Below are 12705 nucleotides of genomic sequence, written 5' to 3'. Positions count from 1 at the left end.
ATCGTATCAGTGGTAAAAGCCAATGTTAAATTAATCTTAGATTTTGTTAAACGTTCGGAACCCTTTGCAGAATACAGCATAAATTAATAGTATCATGTAATACCTTTATATAGTGATTCACTGATACGATGAATTTGCATTTTATTGCTCGCAGATCTGATTTTCTTAAACTTCACCTTTTAAACGATTGCGTCGTGTATATTCATCATGGAAAGTTAGCAAATTTCTTGTTTTATGAGGAGTACACTCGTTACGGTAAAAAAAGAATTCCGTTTTGCTACTTACAGTAAAATTTAGATGAGACTAGAAAAATGGGGCAATTAGTTATATTTTCTTCATTTTCACCGACAATGAGCATCACAAAAGCGACAAATTTGCCGGTCGCGAATGTGCTGATACTGTAGTAAATTTAAAGTGTGCGGAAAGTAATTTCTTCGCATACGTACGTTTTTCAATTGATTCGTGCACGAAAAGTGTTGCGTTAAGATTTGACTGGCGCGGAGATAATACAAGGCGCAAACCCTTAATTTTCAATGCAAATATATTGAGAAATCTGAACGTTATGAAATCATGTTTTGTGATTGAATCGGTATTAGTCTAATGGAACATTTTTTAAATTGCCGTTTACGGGCATAATGTAATACTAAGATTCCGCGAGCCCCGCAATTTAAACTCCATTTCACGTATGAGCAATCGGCAAATAGCATTGCCGTTTCGATTCGAACCCCTTTCATTCTCCGTGTCACGCAAAACTCGCATTAAATGAATCGATTCCAATTTTATCTTATTACCGTTATACCTCAGCTATTAAATGCTAATATCTACATGCATTTTTGTGCAACATTAAAATTTGCAATCCGGACATTCACCCACAGAGTGTCTTACTTTTTGCTTGAAAAAATTTACGTCACACAGGATGTTTTCGAAATTCTGGTTCAATTGAGAACGTGTTGTTCTTACATGAAAAATGATCCCTGTCACTTCCAATCCGCTGTGAACATAGTAATAAGCGAATGCCATTGCAAAAGGAACAGTAGTGTTTACAAATTAGTTGATACTGCGTCTATTAACGCGTATATCCTACTACATAGTAACGTTAGATGTATTACAGTAGGAAAATAATTAATTAAAGATAATAATAATGCAACGAAGTGACATAATTCATTCATATAATATAGTACTAAACAGAAATCGAAAAAGGGTTGACATATTTAGGAAAAAAGTTCTTTGGAAATTTGCTCATTTTTTGGGCTTTTTGAAAAAAAAACTTCAGAAAGAAATGTTCAGAAAGAAAGGTTGGAACATTCTTGGAGCTTTAGTGAGTGAGAATCCAATATATCCCCTGTTCCTTGAACGAGCAGGGGATGCCTATGGAAAGGTTGTCCAGGAAGAAAAAAAGGGTCTTTTTGGACCACAATCGAGATTAATTTTTTATGTGACTTTTTTAAGGGCAGGTGAAGGTTAAGGAACGAAGTTTCATTATTGCATTTAACGAATGTAGAAACAAGAAATGCTGCTTATTCGGGTATGTAAACGAGACAAATTTCTCGAAGATGGACACTTAAAGTGTTAAAACGTGTTACCAACGCGTTCAAACATGTTAGGGTTTGCGAACAGTTCCTTTGATGTACCGCTCCAGGGTGAATACTATACGCTGTTCGTTGGCCAATTCGCTACACATTGCATAATATCGCTGACGGTCATACTTTACGAATAGTTCACATTCACGACTTTTATCGTAAATCACAGTGTAGATCTAGTACAAGTACTATTAGCCTCTTGCGCTGGAAAGACGTACCACGCACGTGAAGAAGTTTTCATTCCACAATTGCCAACGACGTTTTATGTACATCGGTAATCTTGTGTGACAAGTATCACAAATGATAAAATATATTGTCGTATTAAAAAGATTTAATTAAGCCTTAAAGTTGAATATTTTCATTGTAACAGGCTATAGGAGAAATACTGGCCAACCAATCGTGAAAACCGTGGGACCGATGAAATAATGTTTCCATGCCACGAAAAACTTTTTTTAATCGTTAGTTCGATAGTCTTGCTGTGAAAGCAACGAATAAAATAGAGTCGAAGGTACAGTACCGTATATTTATGTGATATTGCTACCGAGAACCCTGCAGCCCCTGGTCCGACGCGGCCACATACTCGCGGAAACGAATAGTGGAACAGTGGAGCATCGATGAATTTAATGCACCGGGATTTTTATTTCTTACTTCGATAGTCAAGATTTATAAATAAATATCTCTACAGAATAAATACTTCTTTTAGTTTACACTTCATTTCAGTTTCATAGCCACCATTTAATCTCATTAAGGGGACATTCCAATTCAATTATCTTGGAAGCTAAATTCCAAACACAGACAAAAGTAAATCATTTCCTTCTTTTTAATCTATACACTTGTAATTTATCATACAATGATAATCAGTACTACCTGTGCTGGCTTGTATCGATTTGAATGTGAATAGGCTTAATTGTGTGTTATAACGATAGTCACGTTTAAGAGTTTAAAAAACAAGTACTTAACTTAAAACTTAGAAATTACGGAAGATATTTCTATATTCTGAATCTATATATCTTCTCTTTTGTTTAATGTAAATAATGAAGGGTCATAGAATTCGAGATTTTAAGGGAGTTTTTTAAAACGATGAATTGTTTCACTTCTGAGTCGTGTGTTCCAAATAAGAAGCATCGGTTTATTAACACGAGAAGAAATATAAGATAGGTCGCTTTAATCCATTTAACGGTTCTACTATTAAGAGATTTAAATTTCTTTCGAGGCTAAACTTGAACGAAATTGCATTTTCTGGCAAAATAATATTAGATGTAAGATACGTAATTTACGCTTATTTTTTTAAAACAACAGAAGCAGTGGGACCTAGACCGAAATTTGTTTTGTCATTAGAAAATCGTAAAATTATATTTCTTATTTTGCATATTTTTAATGCTAAATAGTTCGTACATATTTTATATTGCAACTGTATTAACAATCTATTATAAATAATAGAAATTAATGTCTAATATAAACGCAGAATATCAGAATAAAGATAAATTCTAAACTGACGATACGAAAGTAATATCAATTTCAATATAGTTTCCGAAATGATTAATAATCAGTCATAATTTAAAACGCATGTTGAAGGATCGTGAGGTTGCTTATAAATTTGTATACCATAAAATACACACTTTTCAGCATATAAGTTAATTCCAACAGATAAATGGCAATAATTTACAACCGATAACACAGAAATGACTGTTAGAGTATATTGTAATTTATAACAGAAAGATAATAATACGATTAATGTTTCCAAGGCATGCATACCTATTTTCTATATATTTCTGGTATATATTTTGCATACACAGCCGATTCCCGCACAGCATGGGGGATGCGCTCAGCATTATAGAAAATTCAGTTATACGAATCACATGGGATATATACAGTGTGATCACGAAGTTACTAACCAACGTTTTCTTCTTTAACGATAAATACACAGAAAAACTGGAAGAGGAGAATATTTTAATTTGTCTATAATAATTATAACACACTATATTAATTTTACCGTTTACAATATTTTTGACGAAATGAGGATTTAACTTAGAGTGTTGCATAGCTTTTTATATTATGTAAAAGGTTGTGTCAATACAATCTTAAGGACACAAAATAATAACTTTTAAGAACTAATATTTAATTCAATATTTGATCATTTGAAAAACACATATTTATAACTATTCATTACTGTTGAAGACTACATAACATGTTTAATTAGACTTTCATGTTTAAAAATACTTTTTCACCTGTATAAATCACATTTTTATTAAGGCCAACACAGGACTCTCTATCACGCACAAAAATGTTCTTCTCCGCTGTCTCTCACCAAAATGTCCTTCTCGCACGCATTCCCACTCGTTTTTAACACACACCCCCATTCGTTCTGTCTTTCTCACCCTTGCACCCTTCTCACTCGCATCTTTCGTCCATAGTCAAAATTCACGCAGTCACGTACACGCTTTCCTCACGGTCCAGTCGCTCAGTTCCAGACACTCTTCCTCGCATTCTTTCAGCCACTCGAGATTTTCTACACGCAGTCACACTATTTTCCAAACACCCCGGCGCCGGTCCGTCACAATACGACCTGGTCGCCCTTACGCACGCACAACCATTCATCCTACAATAAATATTCTAGATACTACAATATATATATACATAACTTGTAAACCGATTAATTTCTATACATGAAACATAATTTAATCTTTATTCATCGATTATTATCGATATGTAATGAAAGAGTTTAAACAAAAATTTAGTGTCCCGAAGTAAAGTTTGACCTACCATAATATAATATAATATATACAATACATAACAAACAAAGTGTAAATCTTGTCATTTTGTTATCATTTTTTTTTAATATAACTCGCCATTGTCAAAAAATAATTAACCACACAAATGTACACTTTCAAAATGAAATAAAACACTTAAAGGTTGAAGATGGAATAGTTATTATAGGTCAGTACTATTTTAATAGTGAAATACGCATTCCAGAATTGGTTAAGAACAATACCGTGTAATGTGCAAGGCAATGAATGATCGCAGGCACGAATCGAATAGAAACGTTATTTAGCGGTATTATTTGATCTCGCTTATGCTGTGATTTACGATCGCGCTGCTTAACCGTCAGATAATAGCTTCGTTGCCCCAAAGCCGCTTTTACGTGGAAAGAATTTGTGTATGCGGTCACATATCATCGCGGGAACAAGCCTTCTCGCCTGATCCCATTGTTTTTGAATTTTTCTGGAACTTGCGAACTCACTCCCATAGCGCAAGAAATGTATTTCATAATTCTACGTGCTGATTGTTCGGTCCAACATCTAAATCATTCGTATCTGCTTTCTGGAATTTGCCCCGGGTTTTCTGCGGCTGTGACACCATGAACAGCTTGTAAATCGAGATTTTATCGTTTCATCGAATTTCTTAAACGGGCGATGCTTTAGGCCATATAGTATCGATCCCAATTGTAACGTTAACATCAAGGCTGCTTTCACACTACGATTCCTGAATCGCAATTCCTGTCACCTCGTACGTACAGTAATGCTCGCATAAATTCCACTATTTCGGGTGCCAGTAGTGGAATTTAGCCGAGTGGAAAAAACGGGAGGAAGCTGTTTGCTTCTAGGAATTAACTTGAGCACAACCTGACAAAGGTAGAGAGTCTAAACGATTGGGCCATGTAATTAAACGAAAAGACATGTAATCAATTAATAATATGTATATTATTAATTAAGAAAGTAATAATTCGTGAAACCTCTGAATATTTTTGCGTCGTCAAAATTAAGAATTATTTCATTTAACATTTATTAACAGGGAAAGAGTATAAATTACTAACCAAAAAAGGTTAAATTGAGAATTAAGTATATAAATGATATAATAAAAAGTGTGTTCGTATCATCTAAAATAAGTGTTCTTACTTATTACAAAACAACAAATTTATTAATTCCACAAGCAGCAAAAATATACAGCAAAAATTTATTAAGCACCATGGTGTCCAAATATTAATGCGGTCCACTGTATGTAAATACCATGATTTCGACAATAGACTGAATTTATAAAATGAGATGAAGTGAAATGAAACCTTAACTCCTTGCCCTATGATTTCTTTCATAATTAAGTTCATTAGGATATCTTCGTTTTTAATAATTTACCAAAAAACAAAGAAATATTCCTTATTCGCTTGTATCCACTTATACTATAAAACCTAACAATCAATTATAGAAAAATAGTATTTAATTTGAATTTGAAGTAATCGAGTAACATTTAATTTTTATAACTTCCCTTTGACAACATTCTCACGAGTGTGATTCGAAATTGCATGTCAAACATTCTCTACTTTCTATGACCTTCAATGACCTTATGTAATAGGTCGTTGAATTCGTTTTAAGATCCTCTATCATGATACGGAAGCAAAAACATACCGATCCATTTAAAAAAATGGAGTCACCCTGTATATGTACATTTGTAATATCTAAACCATCATGTGAGATCAAAGTGTTCAACGAAAGAAACGAAACGAAAGCAGCAGAAAGAAGAATTTTAGAATTAATTTCTATGATACGAATTTGCCAGTAAAAATAATAAAGGGATAACAGTAAAACCATAAGCGTCGGCGTGACGTTTTCCATGTTCAATTCAGAGCATTTAATCCGCACTCGAGCGTCGCTCGTAAATTGCGGCTGCTTTTCTCGATCACACAAAAGTCGATTGTGCCATTGTGCGCAGCGAACGCCAGCATTTCTGGCTGCTAAGTTCATTTCTTCGCGAAAATCCGAATAACCGACGACAGCGGAATCTTTGCCTGCCCGCACTGTCACCGGCAAACTTTCGCTTACCGTTCGCGATTGCCGTCCGAGTGCCGTTTCTGAAAAGAGACGTCGCCATTTCCCCAGCGAAATTACCTGGAAAACAATTTGAGGAATTACGGTTGAACAGCACTTGATGCGATTTAAATAAAACAAGTAAATGTATAATTGCTAGATTGCAAATTTTATGCAGCCAAAGTGCGAGGAAACATAACGAACGCGATAGAATGCAAACTTCGCCGGAGGTCACAGAACTTTTTCATCTTACTCGTTGCCAGGTAGAATTCCCGAGTTATTAACCTTAATTTCAGTCATCGGAATAGGGACTCAAAAAATTTCAATTTGCATAAAGATCCGCGATCTAATTAATACAGGTAGGATCCTAGAAGGAAGGAGGGTCATACGCCAGGGGACTTTCGTGCACTTGAAATTTGTCGACTAGACCGGTCATGGCTTAACGATCACAGCCACTGTGTCCTCAAACTTTCCCCAATGTATAGAACGTCTCTTGAAGGGTCTTGGGCAGAGGTCACGGTTTTTGATTAGCACTAAAATACACGTGACAGGGTTATTAACCCTCGCACGACGGATACAGAATCATTTTAACCCACTTGTATATAATATAAGAAGAGAAATATGTACTAAATTTACATGTCATAATTACATGACATATACAACTACTTTATATACTAATTGTTCTTGACTTGTTAACTGTGCGTTTAATTTCAAAGAATTCTGATAGTGCTTGAAATCAAATCATATAATGAAGTGTATACTCGTCGAACGCAGGCCAAATGCACCTGTAATATATTCTAGCGAAAAGCTAAAGCAAAACGAAGAATTACATGTTTATCTGGAAAGATAAATAATTTATCGTTGAAAGAGTTAGTATCTTCTTGATTTTAAGATGACACGTATACTCCTCGAACTATTATATTTACAAATATTTATAATGTAACTATTATAATTATTTCTTAATAACTATTATAAATTTTATTTTATTTTAGTTCTATTTTAATTTTAATGTATAAATTATATGTATACATATTTTACTCATATGTACTTATATTAACATTTCTTTCTTAGACCAAATTGTTCTACTGTTGTTTTTAAAAGCTTCGGGTCACAGACAACCTTCGTCAGACTTCGGTAATGTAAAAAATATCCTGTTCGTAAGAAGGGAACGTATAGACTGTCTCGTTAACCGTATCTTCTTTTCTATCTCCCGTGTATCTCCCTTTGTCGCTTTCGCTTGATCCGCTTTGCAATCTCTGAAGGATAAAATTCTCCACAGAAAGACACGCTTTCGAGTCTGTATCCAGAAGTACACGATACAAGTTAACAGTAGTAGCATTTGCTTGGAGACCGAAAGCCTGATCTATGGACATTAGCTAACAATTGAACTAATTACGAAATCGTGGTTCAGTCATGATCAGATAAGGAAAGAAAGAACTTAATTTTAACCGTTCGAGCGTTGAAGAATTTTCGTGGATTAAGTATATTAATGTATTGAAATACATTGTTCTGTGGTGTGGGTGGAAGTGATATTTTTTTATTACTTTCGGTCTAATGAAGCACAACACCGGCTGTGTCGGAATTTCAAATCACCAGAAACGTTATTTATTTATTTTTCATTATTTTTATTTTGCTTTTTATTATTGGGTTATACCGTTGGAAAATATTTACCTTGGCTTTTTTCGAGAACGACACGATACAACATTTTCGAGCCTCGCATGTATCCACCACTATTCTACATACAGGAACACATTTTTCCCACATTTACATGTTTTACTTTGTCAGCCAAAAGTTCGATGGAAAGGATTAAAGTAAATACCAGTTGAAATTAAGTAAAATATAATGTAATTAGTGAAAATTAGTTGTTATATTGTTTGGGTGAAACCTCTTTTTTTTATATATGACAGAGTGTCGGTGAACACAATGTTTTCACTTTTAAATAATTTGATTGAGTACACTGAGTAGTTATTAATAGACTGCGGATTTTTATGCATTTATGGGAAATCTGGAAATGCAAAATTGCACGGAATTCACAAAAAACGAAAAGATCTATAAAATATCGAAAGTGGAGTGCTTTCTATAATGCTTGTTAAGAATAATCATTTCCCATAGTGGTTTTATTTTTCTAATTATATTTATAAAATTTTGAATTTTCATAAAGATCCGCTGTCTAGTTATTAGTGACCATTTTTACTTTTTACATTTGTTTACTAATTGCAGTTCTAATATTAAAAGTACGTATATGCAATTTTCGATTACAATTTATTTCATATTTCTCAGTTACTCAGAAATCTCGTCATATTTGGTATTATTCTTCTGTTACGTATATTTTGTTTCATGTTATTTACCATGTTATTAGCCAGTTTTGCTTGTACAAGCGAATATGGTTTTTGGAGGTTTTTTGTCGATAAATATTTACAGTTATACCCGCGTGAATTTTTTTTTAAATTACAAAGGTGACAACACCAAATTTTAGTGATATTTTGTTAGAACAGTACAATAAAGTACAATATCCTAATATTAGAATGAAAGTTTTAAATAATAGCTCTTACAAAAATGTTTGATACATATTTATATATTTAAATGATACGTCAGAAACAATACTTATCTTTTTTTCATTTATGTAGACCAAGTCATCGAATATTATCAATGTACCACATGGAGTTGAATTTTGTGTTACAACTCTAAAACGAAAAGTTTCCTCAAGATGCAATTTATACCGTTTATAGAGCATATAATGAACTTCTCATACTGGGTGTTTTGTTATAATTTGATTGTAATTTCATTGTATTTTTCTTCAGCACGAAAATTAGAGAAACGCTCAAAAATTAGTTTAAAAAAAGAGTCGTGTACCGTTCGAAGGCTTGACTTTTTGTAAATTTTTATCACAAGAATCAAATCGATATTTTTCTTCAGTCAAAAGTTATAACCTCCGTAACATTTTACCAAATGCGTAACTGCTTTGATCACTTCCCTCTCCAGTTTCTTAGGACCTATAAAAAAGTTCCGCCAGAAATCGATGACCCACATAAGGGTCTATGAATGTGCAAAGTTTTAACAAAATTGAAGTGGAAGAAAAAAGATACGGTTTTCGAATAGTCTCCTTTATTGGATTCAGTAATTTTATTAAATCTGAAACAAATTTATTTGTGTAAAGTGAAATACACTAATAAACGTGCAATCAGTAAAACATAATTGTCAGATTCACAGTACAGATAATCGTTTAACCTCCTAACTGCTTGTATCGTAAATATATTATGTAAGAAATATTAATAAATATTACATGAATATTACGAAAGTCTTGTTATAAATATATGATATAAAGAAAAATCAGATCTTCCAGGAAAATTTGTATCTACCATTTTTCTGACTTATTTTAAAGTACGAATAATGATTTCCAATATCCATTGCGTAAAATTGAAAAAAAAACTCTAGCCATCAAGAGGTTACATATAAATCTAAATATACCTATATTGTACTCAGAAAATGACTGTGAAATTTTTCTGTCAGGAACACGTGTGTTGTATTTATTTTCCAAACACGTTTCGCTATTATCAAAAGTATATTTAATAATTGGTTGAGATTATATTTTCCAGCACTGATATGAGGTCCAAGACTCCGCGACAAAATTAGCTCTCCGCAGAGCTACTTAATTTTACCGATTTGGAGTACATTGGATATAAATATTCTTTAACTTTTTAATTGGCGATAACGACTTGACTCGTTGTTCCAATTTAATTCAATTTCTCTGTAGTTCTTCGCTCTCGACTCCATTCAACTAATTAATTTTTCATATTTACGTTTGGAAAATATACAGTTAAAAGGTTAAACTGGATTTACTTCCAATACCTTGATGTATAATAACGAATGAAGTTTGTAGGGAATATTATTACATGTTTATTTTACTGTCAAAGGAAATTTACTTGCACTTCTAACAGGCAGAAAATTTCTTTCCGTTCCTGTAAATCATTAATAGTACAATAAATCCAACGAGCTTAATCGGGAAGAAGTTGTACGACAAAGTAAAGCAAATTGTGTACCGTAACATAATTATGTACTTCAAACATCTTGAAAGTTTACAACCTGTTTGATTGCACGAACTTTAGGGCGTCGTGTCCTTGCAGGTAATACGAGGAAAATTCAGCTACAATAACTTTCTTTATAATACGAGAATAAACAATTTTATTCCTACTTTGTGTTTATGTGTCTACACATTTTTCACAAATAAATGTTCAGGAAAGTGAATTGAAATTTAACTATAAAAGTGAATGAAAAGATATTAAAATTTAATGTATTATTTAGTCAAACGGAATTCTCTAGAGTTTGACTGTACAAATATATTCGGCATTAAAAACTATACAATTCTTTAATACATAGGATAAAATTCTTTTTAATAGTTTCCAAGATATTCAAGCAAATATGCTTTTCAGAGTATACTTTGAGAGTCGGTCTCACCCTTTGAATATGTACGGAGGTCGATAAAGAAATGCGTAGTAAATATTTTTATAAGAACTGCTTTGAACCAAAGTTTCATTAAAATCTGTTGCTGTTAGTGCAGTATATCCTCGTTGCTCTCCTAACAAAGGACATCAACTAACACGAAGGCTCGAATTTTAAATGAAATTTGGCACACACGTGCACTCTCAAACAATATTTCACACATATTTTTTTATGGCTGCCCATGTTTATGTTCACGGGTTGAGAACAGTCCATACAGTTGGAGACGAAAAACATGTTTCGTGGAGTAGGTCTCGTATGCAATAAAAGAACTAGACAAAGATCTTAAATACAAAAATTATTTCCTTTTTCACGAGAAGTGATATAATCGGTTGTTGTTAATATTTTCAGTACTACATAATAGAGTAAACATTGACACAGAATAAGTAGAACATTCTGTTTCTTTCTACTAAATTATTAACGATAAGGGATTTATATAAGAAACCTTTCTCTATAGATTATTCACCATTCAAAGTATCATTCGATGCAATATCACCGGTGGGCATTACTCCACTGATATACTTAAAATCTCATAAAACTTCACGCATAGATAGAAGTAGGAATAAACAGTCGGCGCTTTTGTTCCTTGCGATAACCGTCCGTATTCGTGTTTAGAGTGCGAGAATAGCCTGCGAAGCGAGAGACGAGGAAACAGTTCGTTTAATATTTTCGGAAACTGAAAACAATAAGAGATAACCGGCAAATATTGAAGTTACCGTTCGAAATGTTTTCATATATCGGTGGCGGGCATGTAAAACACGGGTTGGGGGGAGGCCGGGCGATCGATATGCGTAATAAAAGGAAACTTTTTCAGGCAACGAAACCGTGGCCGGTCGCATTCGTAACGAAAGGGGGTTTCGATACTGCGAAGAACTTTGGTTCCGCTGGTAAAGTGCACTTAGCCGCGTCCCGCTTAATTACTCATTCCGACAGTTCGCGAAACTCCCTTTAAAGCAAGTTCCTTCTGGTGGACAGAGGCGGTCGGACGAGGTTGTAGAAGTGCAACGGCGGATGGATCGAGGCAGTCGATATGCAATTACATGAAACAGGCCTCTGTTGATACAACCGGGCCAGGTTGCCTCGTGGTAATTCTTAATTGCTTCGGAGAGCGATTTAACTGTCGCTGGGAGTTTCTTAGTGAACTAATTACGACGATTAAAGCGACTCCATAGCCTACGGGGGGTTGTTTGTCGGCTGAACATGTGGGCGTACTTTAGCACTGAAAAAACCGTCGGCGAGAAAACGCCATACGAGAGACAGAATTTTTGACAATTGGAAGTTTTGCGAGATATTTAGGAGCTGGATTGATAGCTTGGGGGAATATAAATTATTTTTTCGTTTTGAGAGATCGTATCTACGTAACCGTAACTAAGAATGACGATTGCCACAGCAGAAATGTGGGATAGCGAATGAACCTTTCTATTTACAATATGTAATTTGTCCATTTTATTGCAAATTTTTACTAAACGGTTAGTAATATAATACTTTCTTTAATGATTTTCAAATTTTCAAAATATATGTACAAAGGGAAGTATATATGTAATCAATATTCACAGCAAAAATAATCGAGATTAATATTAAATTATCGAAGATATACAAAAAACATTAATTTTTTTGGAATATTAGTTACTGGACTTGTGTTGTTTTGGAATTCATGGTTTCAATTGTTTCTGATTAAAAACTTAGGTGCATTCGCCCTGCACGAGTATACATTTCATTTTTTAATTTGAATTCGCGCAGAATGAGAAATTTTTCAAACTAAATTCCACAGTTAACGATTTAATGATTATTTCTTCTTAATCCCTGGTAGAGAGTATGTAATGAAAAGT

At 33.6% G+C, this 12705-nt stretch overlaps 1 protein-coding gene across 1 annotated transcript in view; it reads left to right on the top strand.

Moving 5' to 3' along the window:
• LOC116429435 (uncharacterized) overlaps window positions 1-12705 on the top strand; it is a 217128-nt gene that overhangs the window by 151985 nt on the left and 52438 nt on the right. The gene's annotated exons all lie outside the window — the stretch shown is intronic.

The sequence above is a fragment of the Nomia melanderi genome, chromosome 3 (genome assembly GCF_051020985.1).
Source record: "Nomia melanderi isolate GNS246 chromosome 3, iyNomMela1, whole genome shotgun sequence".
Lineage (NCBI taxonomy): Eukaryota > Metazoa > Arthropoda > Insecta > Hymenoptera > Halictidae > Nomia > Nomia melanderi.
This window is presented reverse-complemented; position numbering and strand designations above follow the sequence as displayed.